This window comes from Lagopus muta, chromosome 4 (assembly GCF_023343835.1).
Source record: "Lagopus muta isolate bLagMut1 chromosome 4, bLagMut1 primary, whole genome shotgun sequence".
NCBI lineage: Eukaryota > Metazoa > Chordata > Aves > Galliformes > Phasianidae > Lagopus > Lagopus muta.
In genome coordinates this window covers 22,794,078-22,818,432 of record NC_064436.1, presented here as the reverse complement: position 1 = coordinate 22,818,432, position 24,355 = coordinate 22,794,078, and the positions used below count along the sequence as shown (strand labels likewise).

At 35.5% G+C, this 24,355-nt stretch overlaps 1 long non-coding RNA gene across 1 annotated transcript; it reads left to right on the top strand.

Moving 5' to 3' along the window:
• Positions 1-1,767: 1,767 nt before the first annotated feature.
• On the top strand, positions 1,768-6,309 carry LOC125692151 (uncharacterized). The gene is made up of 3 exons (XR_007376494.1): positions 1,768-1,803; positions 4,535-4,693; positions 4,786-6,309. It is a non-coding gene; the product is annotated as an uncharacterized LOC125692151 (long non-coding RNA).
• The last annotated feature ends 18,046 nt before the right edge of the window (positions 6,310-24,355 follow it).

Sequence of the window (24,355 nt, the reverse complement as noted above, 5' to 3'; positions counted from 1 at the left end):
AAAAAAAATAGAACCCCAGAATCTACTTGCACAAGGGCAGCTCTCTGTTGGCTGCATGTGTTCCTAATGATGGCATATGTGCTTAACCTTTGAACTCAGGAGTACCACTTCCCTTGCTACAAATAGTTCTATCTCCACTGTTACAAAATATTACAAAATGTGTGCATTAAGAAAGCTGTTTTAATCCCCGCTCCTTTTTTTTTTTTTTTTTCTCTCCGTACAAAGAAAAGTATAATTCACCTGAATTTACTGCAACCCTTCCTAGCATTTTCAACTCTGCTAAATTATGTTCTGTCTCCTCTTTGCCCTGCCTAGCCCTCAGCATTTTCATATGAACTTCTTTCTGCTTCCTGCCCTTCTGCATGCCAACCTGCACTCCTCCATGTGAAATGAGATATGATGGAATGTTCAACGTGTTGTTCTCAGAGCCTGGATCTGTTGATCTGGTTCTGCAGCTCTCTTTGGTGTATGAACATCTTACTACAGGTAGATTTTCCTCTAAATTCTGGCCAGATCTTAACTGCTAAGGAATCTGATATTAAATTAAAAAATACAAAATGGCCTGATCAGTCCATGAAATTGAGATCAAGATATGAAATGAACAGGTGCCACAGAGCTTATGAACAATTCATGCTGCTAAATGGTAAAGTTGCCAGCTACAGATGATGTTGGAACAAAGAGCCACATGATAGCAGATTAAAGAATCCCTTCCCATACCAAAATACAGTATATACATCTCATCTGTTTCATGTCCAAGGTATGCAGTGTGCAAGGTGAACAAAATGATTGGCAGGGATGTGATTTCCCAAGCTGTAATGGAAATGGTGAGTCACAGCTTGAACCAGTGATTGAGCACCTAGGGGGAAGGCAGTGCCAACCCAAGGGAGCTCATGTGCATGCAGTGTACCTGAGTGACAAGGAGTGGAGCACCTACGATGACAGGTTGAGGGAACTGGGTTTATTTAGCTTGGAGAAGAGAAGGCTTTGGGGAGGCCTTATTGTGGCCTTCCAGTACTTGAAGGGAACATATAAAGAGGAAGGGGAATGACTGTTTACAAGCGGGGATAGTGATAGGACAAGGGGGAATGGTATTAAATTGAGTCAGGGGAGATTTAGGTTAAATATTAGGAGGAAGTTTTTCACACAGAGGGTGTTGACACACTGGAACAGGTTGCCCAAGGAGGCTGTGCATGCCCCATCCCTGAAGGCGTTCCAGGCCAGGCTGGATGTGGCACTGGGCAGCCTGATCTGGTGGTTGGCAACCCTGCACGTAGTAGAGGGGTTGAAACTAGATGATCACTGTGGTCCTTTTCAACCCAGGCCATTCTATGATTCCTGAGGCCTTCTGTATTAAGTAGCTTTTTTCAATGTCTACTGCTATTGCATTTGAGTAGATCCTCACTTCCTGCAGCCTAAGGCTTTGCTGCTCTGCTGTCATTGTTGTGCCTTTCCATCATGTTACACATGCTTACAAGAGGAGAAAGCAGGGGCTTTTCATATGGAAGAGGAGGAGGAAATAAAATAAGGAAAGAAAATTGAAACGCTAGCAAAGGAGAATGCTTCTTATCACTAAGACAGTTTTTGGGAACTGCTGAGTCGTGGCCTGAACCTCTGATTGATCACCTGAGGCGAGCAATGAGTCAGCCAGAGGGGCACAGCTGAAGGCAATTCACCTGTGCTGCCGGAAGGGGTGGAGCCTGGCTCCAGCCCTCCTAGACCTATTTAAGAGCTGGCTAACAGTGGGGAAGGTTCTCTTCTGGAGATTGCCTCTGCTGGTGTTTTGTGGGTGAGCCCAGGATAGGAGTAAGCCTTCTATTTATTCTCATTTGTTATCAGTCTGCTTTGCGTAACTCTCTTATTTTGTGATTATAGTATCCTAATATTCTTTGATTATACAGACAGCTAACAAAATGGTAATTTAAGCCTTAAAGAACATTCAGGAGGATACAGAATATTAGTAAAAACTTCTCTGAGAGATTGATTGGGTGCTGGAACAGGCTACCCAGGATGGTCATAGAGTCTCAGTCCCTGGAGGTGTTCAAGAGACATGTAGATGTAGTACTAAGGCACGTGGCTTAGTGGGGAAATATTGGTGTTAGGTAGACTAGATGATCTTGGAGGCCTTTTCCAAACTTAATGTTTCTTTGTTGATCTACAATTCTAAGGAGTAGTTAAATAGTTACTCCTCTTATCCTAAAAAATAACACAGTTTCTAATACAATGAAATAAAACCAGGCCACGTTATCTTAATTTAGATTTATGATATGTTTACACTAATAAAATATGTACTAATAGAGATCTAGAGAACAATTATTATTGCAGTCAACAAAGAATTATCCTTAATCAGCAAATGAACAGCATGAGCCTGTAAAGTAGAATTCATTTACAATATCTACAACGTTAACCATCTTGTGTATTTTAAATAAAATTTATAAAAAAAGCTCCGAATATGTAGATAAATTTATATGTATATAATGTTTATGTTCATGTAGTTGATAAAAAAATGCATAGGAAATATATGGCTGCTTTTGTCTTTCGTATGTAAATTACTTTTTTCTTGCTGAGGTATATAAATTCAACCAATACATGCACTTAAATCCTGAATTTAGAAACAATATTCCCAGTAAGCCTGAAGAGCAAACAGTTCAGAAGCTCAGTGACTTAAAGTTGTTTTATGTTCATTTTCAATAACTAAATAAGTAATCCTTGTTAAAACTTTATTCAAGGCTCACATATCCACTTCTATAGTATGTAGCAGATAATGATTAGCAGAGAAATTTTGACAAGAGAAACATTTCTTGTACTCTCTGAAGGTCTGTGTTAATTTCATTCCATTAGAGTTTTGACAGGAAAAAAAATACAAAAAGCTTAGTAAATCTTTTGTACTAAATAATGTGGGAGTCATATTCACTAGAAATTCTCAAATATTTATTCAGGAATAGACTGTTTCTTGTACATGAGGGATGCTTTAATATGACAGCCTGTCAGTGAGATATTGCAATAAGATAGTGTAGAATTTGGTTAATGTTGTTATTGTCTCAATAAAAGATGGAAAATACTCTGGTCACATAGTTGAACATGACAGGTAATTGTTTGTAATAGTTGTATTGTTAATGGTCTGAAAGACTGTGTTTCTAGGTGCATTTCTAAAACCTATTTAGATTTTAGGTCTGAATAGGTTTTGTGAATTTGTCTTGCATGTTGTTGTTTCATTGCTTCAAAATATGAGCCCCCAATTTTTTGTTAAATAACAACTGGAAGCCTGAGCAAATATATTTATTTGTTTATTTGCTAAAACTGCTTATCAAGTTTTACTTCCCTAAATGTGGTAGAGGAAGAAGAACAGAAAGAAAACCAAACATACAAACCTCTATTTTTTTCCAAGTACTCAACTTGCAGCCAACCTGTGCAAAAGATGATGTTTTCTATGTTCTTTTAAGTCTTGCCAAAAATCCTACTTTCACATTTTGGTTAAGCACGGCACTTTAGGTTTGCCAGACCTTATTTTCTTATCCATTTGCTTTGGCAGCAAAAGGTTGTGATTTGCTACTCAAAAAGGGGAAATAACTGTGGCTTTTCTTATCCCTGTTAAGGAGTTCTTAATGCATCCTCTGATTTTAATGAAATAGGAGACTGGACCCAAGACTTCAGTTAGTACTTTTCAGCTTAATAATGCACTGTATTAGCATGCAAAAGTTTTCTGTGAAATCTCATTTTCATGTGCTGATACCAATTATATTTGTTATACCTATTGACTACTGAAAGCTTTACTTTATGTTCACCAAGTGAGATGGTGTAGAACTGCTGTTATTACTAATACTCAAGGAAGTTGTGAAGACTTTGAAAGACTTTCATCTTTACAAGCATGAAAGAACATTACTAAGCCACAGAGAAATTTGTTCACAAAAAAAATTGTGTGTGTATGTATGCTTTTGTCTGAAATGAAGAAACAATGAAATCCTTCTGGAACCATACAGGAAAAACTAGATGAGGGCTAGTAAGTGAAGTAGATATAGAGTTTGTCACAGCAGAGAAAATGACATGAATAACCAGCAGAGTAATAGAGGTGATACAGCTCATAGTAGTCTGGATTAGTTCCAAGGTAGTGTTATAGTAGACCTTGTGACTGTGGCCTGTTTGCATAACAGTGGTTGAGAAAGGAAATAGAAAGGAGTTCTAGAGGGAAAACTTAGGTTTCTTGGAAAAAAAGCTGAAAAAATAGTACCGATTAGTGGCATTCTGTGAAATACTGCATTTGACTTCCAAGGCATATCTGGAGGTAAAGGATGCTATTTTTTATATATATAGAGGAAGAGAGAGAATATATAATATATAAATCATACAGTCAGAACCTGCTCAGGAAGGACAGCATTCATCAGAGACATGAGGGATTGAAGCTGCTGTCCTTTGAAGGAATTCTTGAATTGAAGCATCAAGGTGCAGAAGAGAACAAGAGAATACCTACAACAGAAACATTATCCCAGAGAATTAAGATATTGAAAACAACCATGTTTCTGGTGCTATCTTCTCAAAGGGTGCTGTGAACCACACTTTGACTGACGCCCATGACCTCTGTGGAACTCTGGAAGTGTTTCCACCATGTGTTCCCAGTGTGCCCTGGAATCAGCTCTGAGTACAGGACAGCTTGCTGAGGTTCTTCATCCTCTCCCCTTGGACAAAGGTGTAGTAATAGGTAAGGCAATGAAAGGGATGAACTGTGTGTAAGGAGATTACTGTGTTCTGGTTTTTTTTTTTTTTTTTTTTTTTTTTTTTTTTTTTTTTTAGAGGTAGACTGGCTGGAGCCTGCTAACCCAGTGTGTGGTTTGGTGGAGGGGAGCTGTGGGGCACATATTCAAAGGACTTCAGTGGCCTCAGGATGCTAATGGGAACTCACCTTCTGGAAATGCTGCTAAGTAGATCTCTGTTCTGGCCTGCTTTTAACTGATTTTGTGTTCTCAGATAACCTGGTGTTCACTCAGAATTGTGTTACTGATCCTGAGAATAGGCTCTAGCTGTCTTGACAGCCTCTGAATACAATATTAAAATACCAAGCCTTTAAATACTAAGGCAAATGAAATCTTGGTAGTGTCTTGACCTATGGTAGGTAGGAAAGGCACTCTGGGAATTTCCCAACAATCTGATGAGATAAATGTAGGTCGGTCTTTGTAAAACTGAAATGAGCAGGAGGAAAATCATATCCTGTCGTATCAAGGGATGTGCACCTGGCAGGTTAGTATGAGCATATAGCCTGAAACACCATACACATTGGTGATATGTCGTCAAAGTGTGACAGAAGCAGTACAGGTCTAATAGAGCATGAAGTATATTTGATGCTATTACTGTTTATAGAGAGAGAAGAATGAAATTTAAGAACATTACAAAATAAAGAAGTGTGAGAGAACAGTCAAATCAAAATTATCTCTTCATTCAGAGCTGGAATGATAAAAAAATATTTACAATATATCTGGTCAATAAAACAGGGGATTATGTATTTCTCAATACAATAATTTCAGCTATATTAGATAAACAGCACTCACGTTACAGCTGATTCACAGATGCTTGACAAAAGTAAAATCATCTGGTCAATTCATTTAGGTGAAAAATCTTAATAGCAGTAGAAAATCCAGAGGCAATTATGAGGCTGACAAGGAATGAAAACATTTCTAGTGTTAAAAAAAATATCCAAAGGCAGGTTGTTTTTTGTGTGTATGTTTATCCTTAATTACTCTTTCCCTGGGCAAGCTGAATGTTGCAAAACCTAGTGTTTGAGAGTAAAATTGAGTATTTATGCACACAAAAATGACTTCATTCTTTATTATTTTGAAGTTGAGATAAAAGCAATGAATTAACAAAGGGCAAAGTAAATGGATATATAAAATGCTTGAGTTCTTACAGAAATTGGTGATATTGATTACAAAGACAAAGACTCTTTAAAGAGATATAATTTGAAGGTGACAGTTTCTGTGGAAGTAAAAAACAGGTGCGAGATGAAAACTGCCTAGGAATCAATGTTCTATAACACTAATGTTATGAATTAAATGGAATTTTGAGGATTAAAATAAAAATCTGAAGTAAAGGGGAGGTAGGGTTGTTTTCTGTGGATCTCAAATCCATTTTTCTGATTTTGCTTTTGCAATGAAAGTACTGCTTTCAAGGATTTAGCAGAATATTAAGAGGTAGCTAGGATTCCAGATAGGAAGGATTTTCTTTTCCAAGATCTGTTATATATTTCAAGTAATTCCAGGAAACCTTATTTGTCGTTTATGGATAATAGTCAATAATGTAATGACTATGTAATGTAATGATTAAGTCAAGGACTTGTTGCATAGTATTAATTCCCTGAATTAATTTATTTTCTCTAGTCATGGGTCCTGTATTTTTTTTCTGTATTTTTTTTTTCTTTATCTTGTGTTTTGATTCTGGTTGTGTAAGTACGTTTGGAGCATATTTGCTGTAGGATGCTGTGGAAGTGTGCAGAGAAATGATTTTTTTTTTTTCTTCCTGCCTATTAATTAAGCAACATCTCTCTTCTGCATTCTGTATTGCACCAATTAGATTAGATAAGGTTCTGGTGTAGGAAAGGAAAGACTTCTTCCATCAGTGTGTCTATGGAAACTCAGTATACTGTGCTCCTCAGAAAACTGTGTTTCAGTACAGGGAAATCTCTCAATTTTTCTTTCAGGAACAAATTTATTTTTAAAGTGACTTTAACAACTTCAACATTTGTTGGGCCAATGTCGCCTTTGTTTCGGCGACCCTGACTGAAGTCTCCTTGTGAAAGTGTTCCGACAGCCCCGGCCAGTTTCACACGCTTTTCATGACACCAATATGGTGAGCGGCAAAATGGGGTTAATTGCAAGGAGCACACCCTTCTTAAAACTTTCCCCATGCCTTAGGGCTACTACCATTATCTCTGACCAATGGACATGTGGCATCTATTGTTTCCTCCTTATTTGGTCTAACCTGTACTTCTCCCTTATCTTCAGGTCATTTGTTGCCATGGTTTCCCAGGGGCCAAGGGGCCCCTGTCGACCCTGGTGACTGCCCCAGCCCATTCAGTTAACTACAGGCCAAAACGTGAGATAGACACAGCCAACAAACAAACAGGGTGGTGACACACTGGAACAGTTTGCCCAAGGAGGTTGTGGATGCCCCATCCCTGGAGGCACTCAAGGCCAGGCTAGATGTGGCTCTAGGTAGTCTGGTCTAGTGGTTGGTGACTCTGTGCATTGCAGGGGGGTTGAAACGAGATGATCATTTTGGTCCTTTTCAACCCTGGCCATTCTATGATGTGAAATTACAGCTTAGTATTTCCAGTTTTTTGCTGCAATTAATATATGTTACAAGATACTGAGAACAAAAGACTAGAACCAATATTTTATTCTTGTTTTGTCCCTGTGATAATCAAGCAGATACCCTGAATGGTAGGCAATAGTATAAAATCATATCTTTGGCTGTCTCCTGGTTAACAATATAACTCCAGGAAGAGAGCTTATGCATGCCTGCCTTTCTACTACAGCTTGGGTCAGACAGAAGCTTTCCTTTGGCAGTCTGTCTTGGTTACTATAGGGTACTCTATGTCTTTTGAGCTTTTGGTTTTTATTTCACGCATGTGGTTTCCTGTATTGTAGCATCCTTCAGAACATTAGCAGTCATGTTAAGCTCATCTATTAATCTGTTTTCCATAGGGTTTTCCATGATAACATAATGGTTTTATGTCTGAGCTGTGGAGAGAACAATTACAGAAGTACTTGTTGCATGATTGAGTAATCCAGGGAAAACACACAATCTTTAAAGATGACTAAATCCCATTTTTCTTCTGGTAAAGCTATAATAAGTTGCTCACATCTCTGGTATTAAAAATGGCATGCTAGATTCTCAGCTGGTGAAAGCCAATGATACAGATAGAAACTTGGCAGGCTGGATGAATGAGTTAGGCATTTTCCAAAGGCAGATTCACACTGACTGCAGACAAATTGTTTTTTACTATCAGATAATTTATAATAAAGCTGCAAGATGATAGCACTATGTTCAGCATCTTTCAAGAAGCTGTTTGTCAAAATTGACCTTTCCTTTGGAAATATCTACAATTATTAGTTGATTCAATTATCAAAGTCATATCAGGAAAGAAAAACTGTGTCTGCCAATCAGCATGGTTTTGATCTAGCAACTACATTGGAAATGTGAAAGTCCTTGTGTCTGTTACACCAAGACTGAAAATGCCTGTAGGGCTAAATAGGGCACTTCATTCAGTACCACAGTAACAGCAGTGAAAGATTTCTTTCCTTCACTAAGATAATCAAGTACTGGGGAAAAATAAATTACTTTTTTTTCTTCTGCCAGGGGAGGAAGCTTTTATGGTGAGATCCCTTGACAGGGCATCCAAGTTTCCTTGCCCTCAAAATATGCTCTGTGACAGCATTTGCACAATGCTGTAAAGCAAGCCACTGTGGTTTATTCATGGAAAGATGCCACACAAAATGGAGTAAAACACTAGTTAGTTTTCCATGCTTGAATCATAGCCTCAAAGCCCTAATCCTTATTCTCTTGCATGTAGAGAAGGCAGTGGCTCCAGCTCCCTTTTTTTGTGCAATAGTATTTTGTTCATAGCTATCTCTGTCAGGAATATTTGTTAGTTGGAGATGAACTTAAAATGGTTATAGCAATATTTCAGTGGCATTGACTTAGAGAGAATTAATATGTATAAATAACTAAGAATTTGCATGAAATAAAGATCTCTGCAAATGCCAGGTTAGCTAACATCCACTACCTCCAAATCTGTAACAATAATTTAAAAACTTGTATCACAAAATAGCTAAGGATCAAAAGTATAAATTATAAAGGTTAGTGAGTGGCAATGCTGGAAAAAAGAAAGTCTGTCATTTCAAAAAAGTTTCATAAAGATTTAACAGGAAAAGCAGTTTAAAATAAGACATTAAGTGTTAGACTTATCAGTTTACATGCACAATTTGTACTTTTGTATAGAATGGGCAGAGACTTTGTTACGCAGAAGGTATTGAATTCAACATAAGATAAATCTGGAGGTAATTAAATCACCTAGATTTTGGTGATTGCCTATTGACTAATCTTTATCTGATTACTTACTGATTACTTACAATGCAAGCAAGCCAGTGAATGTGCCGTTCAGTATACATTGTATACATATATATATGTATATGCATTTAACAGTAAGATTGTGGTTTCAGAATTTTCCAAAGAGTCTGAATGAATATGATTTGCGGGGGGGGGGGGGGGGGGAAAGACAGAGGAAACAGAATTAAATGGGAAAATTATCTAGGGAAAGATGGGAAAGATTAGACATCCAACGTCTATACCACTACAGTGAAATGGAAGACAGATTTGGTTAAAAGCCTGCGTTTGTTCTAAGAGCCAGTAATGGCAGCAATTAGAAACAAAGAAGACCGTACAGGGTTTCAAAGCAAGTGGAAATAAGGTAAATTCTGTTATAAATGGAAAGATTTATAAGATAAAAAATACATAAAAATATCAGGAAAATATCCACAGCTGGCATTGGTAAGGATAATATAAATCCAGTTCTATATTATAAGGGCTGCTCCAAAATACCTCTTATTTTTGTTATGTTGGCCCATAATGTAAGAAGCAGCTGTTGGTGGCATGGCAGTAGAGGTTGAACCTTCACACCAGTTTTCAGTTGCATTTTGTTACTGTGCAACAGATAGCAGCAGAAATGCAGTACAACAAAATGATGCCTGACATGGAAGTGTGCACATGAAGAAAAAGTGTGTAATTTAATTTTTCCATGTGGATAAAATGGCACCAGTGGACATTTATCAACTCTTGGTGTATGCCTGTGGAGACCAAACAATGGATGCGAGCACAGTGAAGCAGAGGGTGGTGCATTTCAGCAATGGTGATGGTCACCCCTGCTGGTGTAGGTACTTATGTATGAAACATGTAGGCTCTTCATTGCTGATGAAAATCCACAGCTAATTGTGGTGACTTTGTTGAAAAAAGTGTTTTGTAGCTGAGAATTTGCTTCATCAAATAGTTGTCTTGCTCTTTGTTTTAGTTTTCATATAAATAAATAGGAAGCATTACTTTCAGAGCGATCTATGTACATTTGAAACAAAATGAATCACAGGTTTGATATGAACAAGGTAAGAAGTACAGGTGGTAAAACTGTTAGCAGTGATGTGGAAAAAACTGAAGTACTGAATAAATATTTTTTACTTTCCCTTGGAATAAGGAAGATAATACACTTATATAAAGTATGTTCTGGTCCATTAGTAACTGGAGAGAATAGAATGAGCTGCAGGATAACCTTTTAAAATTTACAGGTCCAAATAACTCCCAGTCAGGAGTACTAAAATCATGAGGGAAGTACTTCAGAGACCTACTGGTGATAGTTATTACTATGTATTAACTAATGGGGGTAATATGAGATGCCAAAAGAATGAGAGCACTGTGCTAAGCATTCAAAGCACTCGTACCAACTGTATGTACCAATTGTATACCGGGCAGGGCAGCTCTGGAGATAAATACAGACTGGGAGACAAGAGGTTGAAAAGCATCTCCATGAAAGAAGGTTACTATAGTCAATTTAGTAATTATAAAAATAATTGTAAAATTATAATAAAAATATTAATATATTTTTATATTTATATAATAAGTAAAATTTATAGATAATAAAATAAAATAAAAATCTATCAAATCTAGTTTTTTATTTTACAGATTTCTGTGATTTCTTGGTTAGAATTAGTTGTAGTTACTCTTTTTGTTTTAAGCCAGACTGTTGAATAACTATTTAAGAATTACGTGATGGACTAATATGAAAGAAAAAAAAAAAAGGATTCTGTCAGAGTAACAGGTGTGGTATCATGATATGTAAAAATAGAAGGGAAATAAACTCCAGTTGTAATTTAATATATGGGATTGAAGAATACCCTGTTATGTTGTCGGTTTAAAAATGATGTTGAGAAAAAATGAGAAAGATACAAAACATTTTTGGTAGCTTTTGGTTTTTATTCTTTTAAAGATGTGTTAAAGAACATAATGAAGGTGAGAAAAGCTGTGAAAATTTGCTTAAAGGGGAAAGAATGTATTAATCTGTAATAGTATAACAAATAAACGTGGCAAAAAAAAAAAAGACTGAAAATTGAACAAGCATATAACCTACATTTAGAAACATTATTAAAGTTAACGACAATTCACACCTAAAACAAGCTGCTAAAATAGATAGATTATACGCTTTGGTGTGACAGTAGAAAAAAAGATGGCATGTTTCTCATGATAAGACATATTTTCTAAAAAAACTTGACGATTGAAAGAGAAGAATTGTATGGCCTTGAACTCTAAAAAGTCAGAGCATAAGTTTATTCAAGTTTTCAATTATTTGAATGTGTCAATAAGTTACTCAATCTTTATATGGACTTTTGAAAGCCACTGGTGTCAGTTTCCTAAAATGTAGTAAAAATGACCCTAACTTCAAAACATGTTTAAAAATAAGCAACAAAAAAGGCTTTTGGAAGAAATACTTGGAAAAGTATTCAAAAGAATGATGGAATAGAAAACAGAAAATGCACTAAAATTATTGGAACATGTGGGGTACAAAAAAAAAAAAAGTAGAACAGGCTGAAAGAATAAAATCATACAGTGTGATAGACCCCAAGTCTACTTTATTGCTAAGAACATCCCTTTGGAAAAACTAATGTGCTGTGTAATGGCTGTAGCTGTATTAAGAACTACAAGGAGAGCTAAAAATACTTTTTATCTTTGAACTGCTCTGTAGCATGGGAGATGTCACCTTGAAGGTAGAAGAGAACAGCTCTTTACTTTTTAGAGGAGCAGGAATTTAGTCTTTGCTGTAGCTGCAAAATGGCCTTTCCCAATTAAGCACAGTGTAGTTAAGGAGTAAAAGCTTTGAATAGGTTTGCTGCCAACATTTCCTGACTGGCCTTGTTCACTTTTGTATTTAACAGTTTGCCTAACTGAGTATGTATTCTCAAGTGGTTAGTATTTGTAACTAATGATGATTACAGTGACAGGATAAAGCTCAAAAGCTGCAGTGGAAAAGCAATACAATGGTATATAGAACCATTGTCTTGTAGCTTGTCTTAGTCTACAATATGATACAATAGCTCTACAACACAACAGTCTACAATAGCTCTGAGACAATTTTGATATGCGTATATTTTCTTTCAAATGTATACATTGATCTTTTTCAGAAAATCTATGCTGGTAGTAGTTGTGCATAACTGGGACTCAAATTGAAATAAATGGTAGAGTATTGCCAGTTTCAATGGTATATGAAAATTGGTAGAAAGAGCTCACAATGTAAGCATTAAGAAAAGTAAAAAAGTTTTTTTGCTCATAGGATCTGTAGTTTACTTTGGTCTATGTTGAATAATTTTTTTTCCTTACATTTAGTATTTTGCATTTGTCTATTTTCTGTTATTTTAAAATATCAGGAATTCTCATTCAATTTCTTTCAGAGCAGCACTGAAGCTAAGAAATGCTTGCAGTATATATAAATTTTGCTGGCTTTGCTTGAGTTCAATTTTAATAAAAAGTAAATTTAGAAACATCTTCCCTTTGGATATTATCACCAGTTGGAATAAGATAATTAAATTAAATGACCGTGTACTCCCTCAAGGAAGCTGTGGCTTCCTTTCAACCAGTCTCTTAGATACTGTGACTTTATAACTAAGCAATTATTACAGCATATAAAAATGGATTTATTTCTAGATAGTGTTTTTATATAAAATATTTCAAGTCAATTTTAAGCTAATAGCAAAGAAATGTATCTAAGAAACTTCAAATTAAGAAAACGTATTTCTGCTTTGTTTGTATCCACTCTGACAACCTGAGATTTTATTTAGAGAAAGTGTTTGAACAATTTGCCCAAGACAAATTTTTTTTTTCTCAGGTGTGTATGAGGTTTATTGTTTTCCTGGAGGCTTATATTACTTATGGCAACAGTCTAATGAGCATATGACCTCGCCGTAAGCTTCCTCACTAAAATATTACTTTTATATTTGTATGGTTAAATAAAACATGCAGTGAGGGAAAATTCTAAAAAGAACTGATTATAATTCAAAGAAATGTATCATAGATTTTTTTTCATCTTTACTGACAATGAGAACCCATGTGTAATGATGATGTCAAAAATAATCCGTCTTAATTTGATCTCCTTTTATATTAGGTTTGACAATTCAGATCTAGCGTAACAAAATGAAAAAATCAGTGATACATATTTCAAAGTGGCAGATTAGAAACGTAACTACTTGGTTATATTACCAAACTATGACTGCTACAACCATCAGGAAATTCCTCAGTGGTATATAAGTGTCTGAAGTAGATTGTAGGCAATAATGACATAACCCTGAAGTGATACAGCACCCGTGGGCACCAATGTAAACATCTGTTTCTTTCAGTTAACTTGATGTATTAAGATTCTGTTTTGTTATAAAATGTACTTATATACATGTACATCAGTATGGATCATAATCACTTTAAAATGTCCTAATAAGATTTCATGACATTTGTGCTTTCTCTTGTGATGTTACCTCATAGGGCATTGAGCTGTGTGTGTACTGCTTTGTTACTGATAGTAGGAGGCCTCAGGATATATACTGGCTTGGAAAGACCACACAGATGGGATTTATCAGACAATGCCTATGTTTGCCATGCCCTGCCTGAAACTTCAGTGTTTTAGTTGTTTCTATTTTTTTTTTTTTGTCTGGAATAGCCATTTTTCTGATGTCCTGTGGCTATGCTCAGTTTGTTTTACTTTTGAACAAGCAATTGACAAATATAAAATGTGTGATATAGGGTCAATGTGGATAAATGGTCAGAGAAGAAAGGAGAGATCTAGGCATTATCAGTAAACACAGAAGAAACCCAAGTGAGTTCTTGAAAGTGAAGGAGGAAGCTAAAACCATCACAGTCTTCCCAAGAGGGTGTTGATTTATCAGAGAAAAAGGGAGTAGGTGCTCATATTGTGTAATGATTTTAATTTTATTATTGATTATTAAAACTCTTTCTGCAACCATGATTTTTTTTTAATAATCTATCTGAGTTGATTGTTCTTGAATAGACTGCTAAGATTTCCATAATTTTAGCAATCATTGGCATTGCATATGATGTGTTTTCTTTTTGCTCATTAGATGAATTTGAGAATAACAGTAAGTCTGTGTGGCACAGTCTAGAGATCTTTGAATTGCACATTAAAAATTGAGGTCTAATATAACGTACCACCATGGTGCTAGCTGTAGCATAGGCATATCTATACCAAATTCTATTTTGTACTCTAGTGTGTGGGACAGCCAGATTTATTATGTCAGTATTCATCAGAATTTTGTCTCAAATCTATCAGGCTTGGAGAAAGTAAAGAATGGCAGGAAACAATTTTAAAACAATTATAAAATGTCCACTACTGTTGTGGCTGAAAAAAGCCATATAAATATTGTATCGAGTCCATGAAGACTGAGGAATTCATAGGTATTTTATTTACAAAACAGACTATGATGCTTGCATTTAATATCTCAACCTAAAATTTAGCTCTTCATGGGAGCTCATATCTCACTTTTTTGACAGAGTTCTGACTTTTTGAACTTTCTATCTAGATTGCCAATACTGGCTGGATTTTGTGGTGGTAGATTTGGTAGTGGAAACACAAGTATCGCAACATTTCATGTAGGCACATAAATAATTATTACAGCTAGACAAACCGACAGGCAGACAGATATAAAAATGTAGTGCTCTAAACTAACATGACATCTTGAGGAAAAAGTTCAGATGAAATGTTTTAAGTTTCCGTTCACTGTGGGAAGGCATTTAACTCCAAATGAAAGCACAAAGGTCCTTTTAAAATGAGATTTTTTTTTCATTTTTCTTTTCACTGACACACAATTTTGAATGACTTGGTGTTAAGAAATACGTCACTTTAAAGGAATAATGAGTGGCAGTGCATGAGGGTTGAAACTAACGGACTAAAGTTTCTTGTGGGTTTGTGTCTTGTGGCTGACTCAAGATTCTGGAGATTTTCTCATGAACAGTCTTAATGATGAATAAAGTAAGGGGTATTACAAATATTTTCCGCACAAACAGCTTAATTTAAAGGGCTTTTTTACAGATTCTGATACATGAAATGGTGTGATCATACAGGTATCTTCACTTCTGAGGCTTCCTGAGGTGAGCCATTGAGCTGAATAGTTATTGCAGTAACAATACTCACACATAAGAAGACAGAGTTAACTGTGCAGGTAATATCTTTACATAAGCCTTAGTTTACAAAAAAAAAGTCATTCTTCCTAAGTGGTAAAAGTAATTTGAACTTGCTGTAAAATGAATCAGTGTAAAAGTTTTTGTAAGTCTATGCTACTAACTGTATCAATGAAAAGCCTTTCTGCAAATAAATATGGTATGTTTTTAGGGGAGATGGTAGCTTAAATATCCATCAGAAATAAAACATGGAGAGTTCTTATGAACAATTCATGTTTTCCAGGTGTGATATCTAGTCTCTTGAAATAATTTAGCAAATGATGTTGGATTCTGATGCAATTACATGTACGGGCACTAATTGTATATGAATGTGTGCATATCTCCACATCTAAATGGGTCCGAAGAAAGTAGCATAGGAACAACTGGGAGATTTTCTATGGTGAGCTGCAAATTGGTCATTCTTTTCTAAAGGTTCCCTTTATTGATGCGTAACTTATACCTGCTGTGTCTTTGTCAAGATTTTCTGTCAAGGTTTCACAGCTTTGTCATTACACTTTTTACTTTGTTTTATTTGTACATATAATTTTATCTAGTATCCAAGAACAGATTACTTAGCTGCAAGTGACAAGTATCTTATTTGTATTGCTTCCCTTGGGGAAGGAAGACTCTTATTGCAGTCTTTCTAACCATATTTCCCTTTTTCCCCAAATTGCTCAAAGTCAGAAACCTCCTGCAGTTCAAGTATGCCCTGATGCATGTCTAGAGCTTAAATGCTCCTGTAGATGTAAGAGCAATATCCAAATTTCAAGCCAATTCTGTCTCAAAATGAGAATTTTCATTTATAATTTCTCTCATGTTTGTGAGGATGAGCTTCATGGGTTGGCTGAAATGAGCAGCGGTTGCATTCAGAAGCATGAACACCTCAAAAGACACTGGAAAAAAAAGGGACATGTATGTATAGGTGCATCTCCAGTGATCTTTATGAGGGTGGAGGAAAAGGGAATAACATCAGCATCAAGAATCTTATGAATTCTCACAACCAGAGTCTCCTATACCCTCACAGACTTGTAAGTTCTAAAAGCAGGCTAAAATCTACCTACTCTATTCAAATTGTTCTAAGTGGGAAGTAAAGAAAAAGTCTCCTTATCCTAAAAATTGAATTGAACTCTAAATGTAAGAGGGCATGCAAACAAATGCTGTTAAGTGCAAGCAGAAAAGCAGACATCCACAGTTGCTTATACAAAGCTACATAATGAAAAAGGGTTCATTTGTTAAAACCTAGAAATTCTCAATGCAGCCTTCAATTCACCCAATGAAATAAAAATCTGTGTTTCAGCTTCCTCCTAAGGCAATGTAAAGGCTAAACTCTTCAGAAGATTTAGTAAGGGGAGAAAGAAAGTTCTTCAGGAGACTTACTCATTTTCTTTCTTCTGAAACTCAGAAGGTATCTTTTTACTGTTGAAGCTGTAGAAGGAAAACATGATGTTGTAAATTGTGTATCTACGTTTCTTATGGTGCAGGCCTGTAAAAACTCCTGAGTGTACTAGATGTCTTTATCACTGACTTCTGCTAGGTCTCTTTAACGTATTATAAACAGTTAAATCTTGAAGAAAAGCTGTCAGCTGCTATTAATCTTTTAATATATATTTTTGCATATATGCAAAACTGTATTGCATAAGTGTCTAGAAGTGTCCCATTCACTCATTTACAAGAAATAAGAAAAAGCAGTATATAGTATTACATTGGAATGTTTAATCTTCTCATGCACTGTGTGTAATGTTCTGAAATCTTTTGGTTTATCTGTGTTCTTCTACTTTATCTGAGCCTCTGTGATATTATCCCATCTCCAGGCTCATCATGGCTATGTACTCTGTGCAATAAACTGCACGAACAATTTAGCAGCCCACAAACTAAAACTACTAAGAATTAATTCATTTGTTCTGCTTCTCTGTATTTTTTTCAACACTATAGTAATCAGTTTTACACAGCTTTGAAATCACAGAAGAACTTGTGCTTAAATTTACCGTGTATACAAAAGCCATGACTGATTAGCTGTTTCTTCAGTCTCTAATGTGCAGTTTAATCAAACCAGGAAGCAAATTTGTATCAGGTCCTGATCTTTCTCCTTCCAGGCAAATAATATTTCCTAGAAATATAGTTTTTAAGTACCCTAAATCTGGTTTCCACTGGTTCTTATGTTGGTGTTCTCCATGCAGTGCAAAGTGATAAGTGTATTCTCTAGTGTTTGGAAATTTCTGCATGTATAATATGAAGGCTGCTCTGAATGCAGTGCCTCTTGTTTCATTATGGCATCCTGCAGTGGCAGAGGCAGATGTTGTTGGTATGGAAATAGAGGTTGAACCTTCCTACCACTATTCCATAATATTTTGTTGTCGTGTGGCAGATGGGCAGTCTGACAAAATGGCAGTGAACATTCAAGTGTGCGTGAAGGAAAAGTGTGTCACTGAATTCCTCCCTGTGGAAAAAGCACACATTGGCATTCCTCGATACTTGCTGAACTTCTATGGAGGCCAAACAGTGGAAGTGATCACAGTGGTGCATTTCAACAATACTGCTATCATTGCCATTGTGAAATAGTGGATCGTCTTTGCTGGTGCAGATTTTTTACATGCGTGACTTGGCATGCACACATTTGTTCATCACTGCCAAAAATGCATAGCTAATTACAGTGACTTGAAAAATAGTGCTCTGTAGCGAAGTATTTGCTCTATCTATGCTTTCAGAACAACCTATGTAATTGGATATACAGGCCCTGAATTAGGTGGGGGCTCCATGACATGGACGCTTTACACAGAGAACAGCTGTTGACTGAAATTTCCAATCTGAAGTCAATACTTGGACAGTGGGTTAACCTTGTGCATTTTCCTGCATACAGAAAAAGTAGAGAAAGTATGGAATTATTACTACCATTCTAAGTGACAGAACTTAAGCCCAAAAAAACTTCAATTTATTTTGATAAAGTGCTACCTTAAACAGTTATTTTTAAGTAAATATTTGTTCTAATTCTTACTTACTAAGATTATACTGATATGTTCTCCATATCTAAATGAAGTATGCAATTCACAAGTTTTAATACATTTCAGGATTTTTTTCTAGTTATTAGTAAACCTTTCTATATGTAGAAAGGAACTTAAAGTATAGTTACAACCGCATTGCTGAGCTTTGGCTCAAATGGCTTGTTTATATCCATATTTGAGTCCTGAACCAAATTAAGGTTTGTAATTGATAATCTAGCCTTTTCCATAAAAACCTCTGTAATGATAGGTTTTACGTATGCGAAACCTACATAAACAAGTGAAATTCAAATGTGAAAATTCTCTTATTTTGTATTGAAAAGCAATATTGCAAGAAAATTAATCACACAAAAACATCCTAGAGAAAAATGAAATTGCAGTCTAAATCATGACTATAATTCAAGCTCTTCTGATGCACATACATTTCTGATTTTATGTACAGACTTCATATTTACTATTTCACTGATATTTATGAATCTAGCTATGAACATAGGTAAATGATGCTCATTTTCTGCCAAAGACTAGCTTGCACAATAGCAGTTTTTTAAGTCTTGCCCTATCACATGTCTTCATATCTTGAATATCCTCTTCATTCCCTTCTTCAAAACTACCACAGTAGCTTGTGGTAGCAATGGTAATGGGAGGATGGTTGGACTAGATGATCTTGCAGGTTGTTTCCAACCTTGTGATTCTATGATTCTATGATTGAGTTTAGCTGGTTGTTTTCTCTTTTCTCTCCTTGACTACTGTAGAACTCTAAAATGTAATTCCTCTGAGCCTGGAGCTTATGTTGCTTTGTATAGCTGCAATTGCTTAATTATCTATTCTATGCAAAATGGGGAGAACTTTTAAAAATTTTTCCTGCCTCCTTTTGGGTGTTGGTTTCTAGCCTTTACTCTTCTTGTGTTGTTTTTTTTTTTTTTTTTTTTTTTTTTAAATGAAGTTATGTTTATCCATCTGTAACACCAGAATATACCTTTCCTCCTCTTTTTCTGTTTGCTTTCTATGGTATGTAAATAGAACATTTTACAGTATATCTTGATTTATCCTGCTGTCTCTATTTTATTAGGTGCTTTTCTGCAACCTTCCTTATTAATTTTCTGTAAACTCTCATAGACATCCATGCACCATTCATTGTTTTCTTTCTTTGGGCCGTTAGATGCTCAACAAAGCAAATCTTTTTTTCTAAACAGTCTTTGTGTTATTTGTACCCATTCTTTGCTTTATTTCTGATGTAATTTTACTAAGTATCATTATTATGCATGCATTGTTTGTCTTTTACTAAGTGTGTCTTCCATGCATCTTCCACCCAGGTTGACTTAAGGAAGCTTCTTTTTTTTTTTTTTTTTCCTGTTTTTATTTTGATTACAAGCACAGAAATCTTACCTCCTTTCACAGATTTTCTTTTGCTTTTATATCTTCAAGCATATTCTCTGTATCACTTCCTATCAAGAAAATTATTGTGCTGTTATTTGTTTTCAGAGTTGAATGTGAATGCTGCTTCGTATTATACATGTGCATCTAACTGTTCCTCCAATCTCATTATTGCACTTAATGTACTCTTGGCTTTACCTAGATAATAAGAATCTCCTTCTTCTTAGTACTTTGGCCTCTTTATACTTTTATTTGCTCAGTCAGTTTATAGTCTACTTGCCCTTTCTTTGTTGAGGAATTATAATAGGTTTCTGTAACTACAATAGTTTGCTCTTTGGAACATCTTCAGTCTCAGCTCATAAAGACTTCAGCTGATATAGTTTCCACCTAGACTAATAGTTGTAAGTAGATCTAATAAAGACACTGTTAGCAAAATACATGTGTAATGCTGTTTGCATTATACCCTTATGCAGGTGATAGAGATAAAATGCTATGGTAACCCAAGATTAACTTGCTTCTCTGTTTGCTGAAATCTGACAAAAGGTGTATTGCAATACATCCCAATGTCCAGGAGATTGATACTGACCCATTCTTCATTATTCTTTGGAAAAACATTATTCTGATCACTTTAAAAGAAATGAAGAATTTATACTAAGTTGGGCATGGACATCCCTTTGATGAAAGAAAACTGTCTGAAGAAGCAACAGTCTTGAGTCAGAAAGAGTGTGATATTTTAAAGAGCATTAAAATCGAGTATAGATATTCAGTATCATTCTTTGGTATTACACACCTGAAGTTTAAGATCAGTGCATGAATCTCTCAGGGGAGCGTTGTTATGAAGTCTAGTATTTATTCAGTAATGCTGCTGAAAAACTACTTTGTTTCGTATTTCTGCTGAATTTATTTTGTACGACTTGTGAGAGTGGTTTACCATTGAGCTTGTGTGTTAACTTTTCTGCAAAGAATATTCTGATACAAGATTTACTAATTTGCAGATTGTAAAGGTTTTTGCACTAATAATTCAAAACCATTCATAGTGAAACAAAATGCCCACCACCCTCTATTGCTAAGTCACAACCTGAATCAGTGATTGAGCATCTGGTGAAGGGGCACGGCCCTGAGAACATGGTGAAAGCAATTCACCTGTGCAACCAGAAGGACTGGAACCTGGTTTCCCCCCTCCCTCATTTAAGGGCTGGCTGCCACAAGGGAAGGATCTCTACCTAGGAAGTCAATTATTTTCTCTCTCCAGAATTACATTTTAGGCTAACCAATTATGGCAGTCATTGCTTGGCTATTTTAGAAATTGAGCAGAGCGTTATGTAGCTTTAGAGACAAAGCTTCAGTATTTTGTTTCTGAAACTGTCCTGTTTCTCTTTAAAATTTTTCAGAGTATGCAGATGTTAAATGCTATCCCTGAACTTGATACTCTCTTTGATATGTGTCATTGTTCACATATAATTTATTTCAATAGTGTACTCTTTGCAACAGTCTTTCCCTGATAGCATCCTCTAAAAGTAATACTTCTCTAAAGAGCCTCAACAGTGTGGCTCAACACACATGGTTTGTGTCCAGTGCATCCTGTTTTATTGGTAATAAAACAAATAATAAAAAAAAATCATGTATTTTATTCTTATTTTCATTAGGGTATATTTGCTAGTCTTAAAACATTATGATCTTTCAATCTAATACTTTATAGGTTTTTAAGTGCCCTTAGTTGTTGTGCACTAAAATCATTGTTTAAAATGTTAAGTGTGCTATTTTTCAAGGCCAAAATTTTTGTGCTAGTTTTTGTTCATAATGGTAGAACTAACTTTGCTTGCTGAAATATTTTCTGATGTAGCAGACCATACACTGTGCAGATGGTGGAATGGGGGAAACTGATAATGATCTCCAGAGACATTAGAGTATGTCTATAATATGTGGTGCAGTGTTGTGAAGAAATCCCAGAGCTCTGAATGAGATGATTTTGGATCTGGAAGCACTATGTCATGTGTGAGGTAATTGAAGACCCAAGCTTGGCATCACTGGAAGTCATGTGGTTATATTAGTATGCTTGGCATTAATGCAGGCATCTCTAACAAAGCACTGCTATGAGGCATCTGTTCTTAATTTCCTATCCATTTTTAATCTGTGGGATTAATGCTGTATACTGAGGAACTAATGTGTGGCTGTGTTCCATATAAATATAATTTGTAATTACGAATGCATTACCTGAGTAATTATTTGCTTTTTCTTTCCACATGTAGTTTGAAGAAACAATCCCAGTATCTCTGAGCATGAATAATTATTAGTTAAGGACTTAATAGATGATTTGTGTAAATGCATTCTAGCCCGTCACTCTGTGGACAACATATTGCTTTTTTTTTTTTTTTTTGAACAATTTGTAATCAATGGAGTCCATACTTCTGATTTGTATTCTAATATTTTCAAAACAGTGGGATAACCATTAATATGAGCGTAGAGTGGTAGTACACATTTTGATTATATCTAGTAACTTTTTGTCTAAAATTTCTCTTCAGCAAGGCTGGACAAGAGTTTGATGCTGGAAATATCAGTGTAACAATGATTCTTTTTATTATATTTTCAATTTATTATTACTTTTTTAAATCGGAGGGATTTATTCATCTTACATCAGGGGAAGGTCTGTCCTATTAGCCCTTCCTTTATTTTTTTTTCTTTGAAATCAGCCATCTGCTTCGAACAGAAGATGTCAGAAACAATTACTATGCTGCAGTAAAGTGTTATCTTAAGTACTCCGGATTTATTTTTGTTACAGCTAATCATAAAAAGAAATGTGTAGGAGCTAAATCAAATAGAGAGCGAATCAGAGGCAATAAGTATTTTAAAGTGTTGGATACTGTAGAGAAGTTGACATTCAGGTTGTATACACTAGTTGGTACCCCCATGTTGTAAAACACTACAATTTATACTCTCACAAACTGCATGTGTTATAAAAGCATAAAGATATTTTTCTTTCATGGTTCTACTGACATGAGAAAAATAATTCAGATTCCCTATCAGAGTCTAGAGTGTCATCAGATGTTACTGTTATAAAATACACCTCTGTGCAGAGCAATGGAATATAGTTTAGTTTATGTTCAGAGTTTTTTTTACAGTGCATGAAGAAAACTTATGTTCGTTATTCATAGTTGGTATATCTTAGTGGATCCTTGTCTTCAGGCTCATTGTCATGGATGCTGCCGTTTGTAGAGCATTGCCCTTGGCAATGAATGAAGGGTCTGAAGCTGGCATCTGTTGGCCAGTGTTTTGTCTTGTAATGTAGAGGCTTTTAGCAATCTATATAACAGATACAGCTGCATCACATGCTAGAAGGTGGACGGTGCTCTTATGTTCCTTTCTTATAATTTTATATCCATTACATGTTCAATTTTTACCACAGAAATCAAATGAAAATGTGCTATGAATATTCATGTCTGAAATTTCAGCATTCAGTACCATGCAGAGTAGCAGATTCTAACTGTACCTTTGAAATGAATATATCTTAACTGTATGTCTTGATTAAATATGATTATTTCTGCTGGTTGATAACTTTGCAGCAATAGCTTGGTCATGATGGACTCCCATGTTACGTTGGTTTTGTATTCTAGAACTTCTGCATTGCTCAAAATTTTATTTAATACCAGTAAGGAACTGTAAAACTAACCTGGTTTATGTGACACAGGAAAAATAAGTCTTCACCTAAAAAAATGTTTAATTTTTCAATTGTTAATATTCATTAAAATTGTCTGACACAACTCTCTATGTGATCATAATTCTCTTTGGTAGAGTATGATCCACTCATATTTCCTTTCCCCTCTCCTTCTTTGTCTTTATCCCTTCAGATAAAGCAGCTTAACTTTCTGGTAGGATAAGTGAAAGGTAATCTCACTCCTAAGATCATTTTGTTTGATTTCGTCATTTATTTATTTTTTATTTTTTTCTCATGTATCCTCAAGTAAATCATCACAGTGAAATAAATAGATGGCTAGCTGACAGGTGGATAAGATCTATCTAAATAGCAATCAGTAATTCTCAGATTGTTTTAAGTGAGGCTTCAGCATCTGTTTGGTCAAGTTCCAGGTCTACTTCAGCATGTTCAGAAGATGTCAGTTGTATCCTCTCTCATTTGTCTCAGCAGCGGTGGGAAGCTCACTGCTGAAGTAGGATGTGCTGAAGGTTAAGATTAATTGTCTTTTTCTTATTGTCTTTATTTTCCTCTTCAATCATTTGATCTCTCAAAGATGTCTAGAGATGCATTCTGAGCTTCCATTTTTAAGATGGATGTGGCTATCTGGGAAATGCATCATTTGTGCATTTAGGAGACAGTTAAGTAGCATGCATTGTTCAGCCTATATGCATAGAAGTCCAGGAAGTCATCGCATGGTTAAAATTCAGGCTTAGCATTCTGTCCCCTTCCCCTGATGCTCCTATTAATTTCAGAGCAACTTCCATCATGACAACATAAGCATTTCAAAATGCTGTTAGGTTTCCATTATTGCTCTCTCTAAGGAAAGTAAGGCACACTTTGAGTCTATGTGCATTTCATGAAAATGAGTGATTGTAAAAGACTGTATCAAAATGACCTTGGCAGATGTCAACACCAGCACTGCTGATGCATTTAAGTGACTTTTCTAAGTCATCAGCTATGCAATTATCCAGTAGTCAAGGAAGAATTTTTTTTCATACTAAGTGAATGATACAGGACTTGCAGAACTTGACTATGTGGTTACAAGGTTATC